The sequence below is a fragment of the Saccostrea cucullata genome, unplaced genomic scaffold (assembly GCF_032062105.1).
Source record: "Saccostrea cucullata isolate Sc308-1 unplaced genomic scaffold, CSIRO_AGI_Scuc_v1 ctg2582, whole genome shotgun sequence".
NCBI classification, from domain to species: Eukaryota; Metazoa; Mollusca; class Bivalvia; order Ostreida; family Ostreidae; genus Saccostrea; species Saccostrea cuccullata.
The window spans coordinates 377,934-385,434 of NW_026929448.1; positions in this window are offsets into that span (position 1 = coordinate 377,934).

Sequence of the window (7,501 nt, forward strand, 5' to 3'; positions counted from 1 at the left end):
TCTTCAAAGGCGTACATCAAAAGTATCACATAACATACAACCTTATAACATGCTTTGTGAATGTAAAACCGAAGAAGGCTACATGTAAAATATTTCATTTTTTTTCATTTACATGAAACTTTTAACGTTATTACACATAATGAAAATATATAGAATCTATTAATTAGTTGAACTCATCTACCTTTAATATATTTTAAATCTTAACAAGAGGCACATGGGCCACATTGCTCACCTGAGCACATTGGCTGGGAAATAAATCAGAAATCATTTCAGTATTGAGAAGTTTACAGGAGGGGGGTGTGTCTGGAATTTTAAAGTACCAACTACCTTACTTAATGTACAAGAAAAACCTGAAATTAATATTCACTGAGAAATCTAGCTGCAGATCTGTAGCTCTCCGAAAAAATATTGATAGACCCGAGAGCTACAGTGCCACCAATTGAAAAAAAACTGTATATTTATTGCGCACAAAAAGTGAGCTCGGTTCTCGGTTTATCTCTCCATGTTTTTAAACTGTAATCTTAAAATATTACTAACCGTGTGTTCCTAACATATTTTTTTACTCTTTCCATAACAAAACATCCCTCATAATTGCCGTTAATAGTCCTTCTGGCACTGATATTGTAATCATCGAACAGTTCGCTTATTTATACTGCCATTTTGGTTTCAAAGATAATTCGGTCCAATATGCTTCGTTCAGATGGCAACAACGAAAGTACTTGATGAAGGACAGGGGATTTTTCTAAAATCTTCCATTTTATGCAATTTAGGTAAGAATTTGGAGGAATTAATCAACAACCGAGCGCACTTTTTGTGCGCAATAAATATACAGTTTTTAATGGGTGGCACTGTAGCTCTCCGGTCTATCAATAATTTTTTTTGGAGAGCTACAGATCTGCAGCTATATGAGAAATCAAGCTATATCACACAGGCGTTTGTTTTAACTTCCATGCAGTAGGCTAGTTTTCTACTACACAATAACTGTAATGTGTTATATTGTTATTGTACCTGTTGTATAGGCCTAATAGAAAACTCTCGAACTGTATGAAACAATCAAAGAGAGATCGAGTCTGACCTGATTATGATGAGGAAGTGTGGAAACTCGGTGATACTTTGCCTAAAGAAAATCATTTGTTCATGACATATTCATTTTTGCAAACAAAGCGAAACATACCATATAATTAATTTAGTATTAGTCCGCCTAATATTATGGATTTATATTATATAACTTTGTGAAATCCGGTAATCTGATTGGTTAATACGAAGTACTTATTTTTTAATAACGACCGCTGAAAGCGAATAATGACTTGCACGAGCTGCCTCGTTTTCACTTTCGCTTTAGACAAACATGGAAGTTCGCAAGTTGTAGGTGAGGAAAATTTAAAAGATATAGTGAAGAACTCTAAAGCTGATAATATATACAAAACAATCACAGGGATATCTCTGAATATTATATATAATATGGTTAGTTCGATTTTCCACTCGGCGAGCATGGTTTTGACGCTGTTTAGTTTTCACGATCACGGAGACGATTCATGTCTATGCGGAGACTAAAGAAATAAAGACAAGCATGCCATGTAAGATTGTGTCTTATCTTAGAAGACATAGGTATTTATATATATTTTGTCAGTGCATTTTCTCTGCAAGTGTAAACGAGAGCGAATCATTGGCGATTCTCAATCTGAGGGAGAGCGTACTCTGTGTTATTCGGAGATAGATATCTTGCGTTATTATTATGATATGGGTTAAAATTTATTACCGAAACAATTTCCTCTGAATTTTGAAACATTTATATTAACTTATTTATGGTTGATACTATTTCTGTTAACAGTAGGAAGATAAACATTGAACTAATGAATTTGGGAAATTACCATTTATATAATATAATAAATATGGACTCAGTGCACAGTCAATATGCATTTATAGTGACCCAGGATGACAGATATTGACCTCAGATACATGAAGTATATCGACCTCGGGCTAGCGCCCTCGGTCGATATACTACATGTATCTGAGGTCAATATCTGTCATCCTGGGTCATTATAAATGCATATTGACCTACATTGAGTCCATATTTGTATAATATCATTACCAGATAGTCGGAGTACTGAGTAGATCTAGATCTAGTATTTCGATGGCACACCCATCCGTTTGTTACGTCTGCGCGTAGACGGTGTACATTGAATTCGTTCTCATGTAGCCTACAATAATGAACCGGTTCGGTGATCGCTCAGTATTCCGATAGTCCGGTAATCCAACGGTCCGATAGTCCGGCAGCCCACTAGTTCGACGGCCAGATAATGTGTGTCACATATATTCCTTCAGCAGAAAACAGGAAGTATTACCCCTTGTCTATACACAATGCATGTATCATGAACATAATATTTACATATTTTTACGTGACGCGCGGATCTAAGGGGGGGGGGGGCATTCAATTGCACCCTCTAGAAACACACTGCCTTGAAAACGCAGATCTGTGTTAAGGAGGAACAGGTCCTTTCGCTGTAAAAAAATTCTGTCAGTGATTTTTTCCCCGTATTTTTTATATTACTTGTCCTTAACATTTTAAAACGGAAAGTTTGAAAATAGTGAAGAATTATCACCCAAATAAAACATGTAAATTAGGTTAATTTTGCTTTGTTTTTTTTTTTATGTCCCCGTAATCAAAGTATCGGAGTACGTAGCTTTTAAATATTTTTGTTATTCCTCAGATAATTTGATTTTTTGGTTCCCTTTTTAATAACGATAGCTACGTTCCCTGGTTGTATGGCAGGAAATATTTCAGTATTAATTCTTAAAGTTCTATATCAGCTGTCTGAAATAATAATACGATATCAGTTGTAGATATATGATGTATATTACCGATATTTAAGCTCAAATACGAGGGTTGTCCCAGAAAAACGCGAACTTTTTGAATATTTTAAATACTATTCATCCAAAACCAATAATTTTTGGCAAGGTGTTGGGAAATAATCTTTTAGATGTTCTGACAAAATATTATAGGCATGTGATGTCATATGCATATAAAAACGGCATTTAAATGATGTTAAATATCGATGGTCGGCGCACGATAATTTTTTGACTTTTACAAATAGCATTCTGATTGAAGTTTTCGTAGTTATCAGGCTATATGGCAATATAATATCAAAATTTTTACAATCATATTTATACTCTATGATTTGGTCTACTTATGTTTAAAATTTTATTTATATGGCATCATTAATGACAAATATATGACGATATATAGCAAAGCGCTTTGAATTAGACATTATCAAAAATGGTGACGTTAAGCTGTGATGCGGAGCACCAAATTATCAAGCAACACCATGTTGAGCGTGATATGTCTCCTGCATGTAGAAAAAAATGTTAACAATGACAGAACACAAACAAAATATAGGGAACAGGTTTATATCTAGTAGAAGAGGTCAAGTTTAGGTTGACTTGACTGGTTTCCTGATAAAAGAGAATAGACATGTGCACATAACTGCTAACTGAAAAGACAAGAGTGGGACGTCATAGGCCTACGTGAATACCGCTGTTAAATAATTCGATCAGGTGGGTTTATGATCGGGATTATAAAATTGTCTGTTGAGAGAATTAACCCCCCCCCCCCCAAAATCTTTTAGTAGCACTAGTATTTGAGATGCATAACATGGTAACTAAAAATACTGAAACACATTGCCTAATGTGTGCTATAAATGAATATTTATAGAGGCGCACTTTTCGTAAAAAAATTCGTGAACACTACGAGATACGTTTTGACGTTGTCAGTGTTGCGCCGACGGCTAATTCGATAGATTCCTTTACATACGAGGAGACTTTTATTTATAAAGATATTTCTTTGAAATTTTTAGGCATTATTCAAAAAATGCTGATCATGATGCATCCCAATTTTTAACTTTATAGTCCTTGTAAAACAAAAGATATTAGAAATGTTCGCATTTTTCTGAGACAACCCTCGTAGATAAAAAATACCGATTTGAAATTGAATAATCTAAGCTAATAAGCTAAGGTTTCTGCAGACGAATTGCCTCTTTTATATCTATGAAACGCAAACGTTGGTTTTAGTTGTTTGATTTACAGAAAAGTCCTATCTTAATAAATTGTTTTAAACATGTTAAACAAATAGAACAATTTTTTAATTTGTAAATTTAAACAAATTATCCTTTTCCTTTGAGTGTATAAATTCTTACAATTTTCTTTTGAAACAGCCCCCACCATCCCGGCGACTGTATAATTTTCGAAATGCTATTTTCTGGCAGGTCATAGTTGACAAACAAATAGATGGAAGACAGACAAAACACACACATGCACCCTTATGGGGTGGACCTTTCGACCCAGGGAAATGAAAATTTGGAGTTTTTGTTTCAACTCTCTCGCTAATTGTTACACTTTTACTAGGGTCGATTTTGGCGGTTTTTTCGTGATTTCTTTGAAATAATATTTGAAATAGGATTTTCAATAATTCTACTCTATTAAAAATATTGGTGATGGTCAAAAGGTCGCACTATCGCGGGCTGTCGGACTATATATGCTGTGATCTTAACAAGTAACAAGAAAAGAAAGAATACTTGGTAAAGATTTTTATTATATAGCAGGTTATCTTACTACCTAGTTATGATGATGAAAGGTGCCTCTTCCTAAATTGTGAATTTTAAAGCACCTGGGTCAGAGGTACTATGGGGAAGGGGGTTTAATGATCTTATACTGAAAATGAATTAATGCTTTGAAATCTACTCTTTCGTATTTTAAAAACATTTATAATGAGCAAATACGCCTTTTCAAAAATTGTGAAATTATGTGGCCCCAGGGGTAAGGTGTTCCTGTGGGGTTGGCCACTATATATTGATTATACAGTATATATAAATGCATATTTTCTTTGTTCCTCTGATCTACCTCTGTGTATAAAGTTATCAAGAAAACACGCCAAGAGTATATTTATGATGAACAATGGTGCATCTTTCGAAATTTTGAATTTCATAAGTTTTAAACACGAACCAAATTTAATTGTTGGAAAGTTGTTGCACAATATTCAGGTGACCCATAAGGCCTGTGGGCCTCTTGTTATTCGATATACATTTCTTATGGAGGCTTATGAAATACAGTGTATTTTTACATGAAGGATATGGAAATAACGAACAGGGCATAAAAGTATGGATACCTATGTCATAAAAGTATGGAAACCTAAAAAATTATAATGAGAACTAGAACACAATAAAACAAAACAATATATTGATTTCTTTTATTTTCCAACCCAATCCAACAAAATTCAGAACATACAGAATTAATGTAATATGATTAAACAGCAATATTTTAGATTAATCACAAATATTAAAATTTGTGATTTCAGATTATTAGTTATTATAATATATAAATGATTTCAATTAATCATTACTACAACTTTAATGAATCATCTAGAAATGATCCTAATTCAGGCCATGCAAACTTAATTCCTTGGTTTTCAGGCCTTTTATTTAAAGAAACATGTTGCAAAAGGGAGGCATTTTTTAAAATAAACCTTTAAAAATGATACAATTTTATTACTGTATGTGCTATGTGAATTAGGCCTATGTTACAATTACTCAAAAACCGAAAACAGGAAAGGGCTAAAATATTTCATTTTTGATCTACATAACAACTTTAACGTTATTACATGAAAATATATTGAATGCATTAGTAAGTTGAACTTTTCTCACTTTAATACTATTTTGAGTCTTAAAAACTATTTTCTTGTGTCTTTTACATTAAGAAAAAGGGATTAGAAACCGTGTATATTGTAGAGAGCATTGGTCACCGAATGTATACAGGCAAGGTTGGTAAGTATAGCCGCCCCACCGCCCACTGAGGTCTGTTTCTCAGTCCGGCGGGACGAAAACTCAGATGACAGCCCGGTGGTCGGGCTAAATTTAATAACCAGTTCCTTGGTGTTCTTGACATGAATTGATCTTTGTTGATTCATCTGAATTATTTTTATCTTGTTCCTACATGTACCTGTAAACATGGTACATTTTAAAATATTTTTAACATTGGCCAATTTTGAATTTAAATCAGCAGTGTCCTATGTATTTTTCAACTTTCTTTTTTAAAATGATTTATATTTACCTGTCTGTGAAATGGCTACCGATTTTCTTGCTTGTTTTTTTTCTGTTTAATGAAAAGATATTTAATCCTGAACCTCTGAGTTGCACATTGCAAACTCTTTGTTTCAGGTTGTCAATAGATAGTTTTAATACATTTAATTAACTGTTTTAATTACCTGGACAACTATGTGCGTCAGAGCGGAAATTGATTTCCAATGTCTAATTACCACTTGCATGCAGTAAAAAACTTGAATTTATTGAATTGTAGTAGGAAAAGAGAAATTCATGAAGAAAACATTTGGTTGGACCGGGAATTGAACCTTGGACCCATGCATCACCAGTCAGGTGTTCTAATAACTCAGCTTTCCGATATCGACGATCTGTAAAGGCGAAACATCTATATTTCATCTTTGACCTCAAAGACAAAAGTTCTAGGGCCCTGCCAGGAACTACTAATATACACATACATTGTTACCTGAACAAGGCCCCTTCCCTGACCAATTTATGAAGAAGGAATGGAGAAATGCACATAAAAAAAAATCATATTTCTGGACGAGGAATCGTACCCGGGACCCCCGCATTACGAGTCAGGTGATCAACCACTGAGCTATATAGGCCGTTGTCCACGGTCTGTAAAGCCCAAAGAACCTGGTTCACTTGTCGCAAAATTCGGCCCCGTGTCAAAATTGATAATATTCCTCTAAGTTCTTCTAAAGAGTGTATATTTTTATGAAATTATCAATAAATACCTGTACAGAGCTTTAATTTTGTTTTATATAGCTTTAAAGGTAACATTGTTTACGTTAATGTTGCGATATTTTGACGTTAATTTATGCAACGTCATGTTCAAACATGGGGTATAATCTTTCCAGTTAACATGCATTTTTCATTATGTAGGTTCATTAAATTTCTCTCAGAAACGCAAAATGCAATTTATTGTACTATATGTGTTAGTACACATGTATACCATACTTACTTATTTATTTTTCATTATTAATGGAAAATATTTGAATCAATTCGTTTGTTTGAAATCTTTTTTTAAAATCAAATTTATTAGAGAAAATAGTTGTTTATTGGTGTGTTTTCAAATGTAAGTGGACTGATGCCATGAGATTCATTCCGCTTAAAATATTTAAAAGAACTTGAAACAAAAATGTACAGGAAGTGTTGAGAAAAAAAATCACCATCATACTTTAAACAGTTTAATATTTCATCATCAGTTTGATGACCCTACTCAGGTTTTCGCCCTTTTTTATGACGTCATTGCTTCTCTTTCTTTCGTCCCTCTGCTCAATGCAATTTTTAAAAGATATATCGTCGTTTTATTGAATACTGATTGAAACCACTTTTGCTTAAACGATTTTATCATGAACAGTTGACTTAACAAAATATTGAAGATGGAACTACGCCTAACGAGAAAG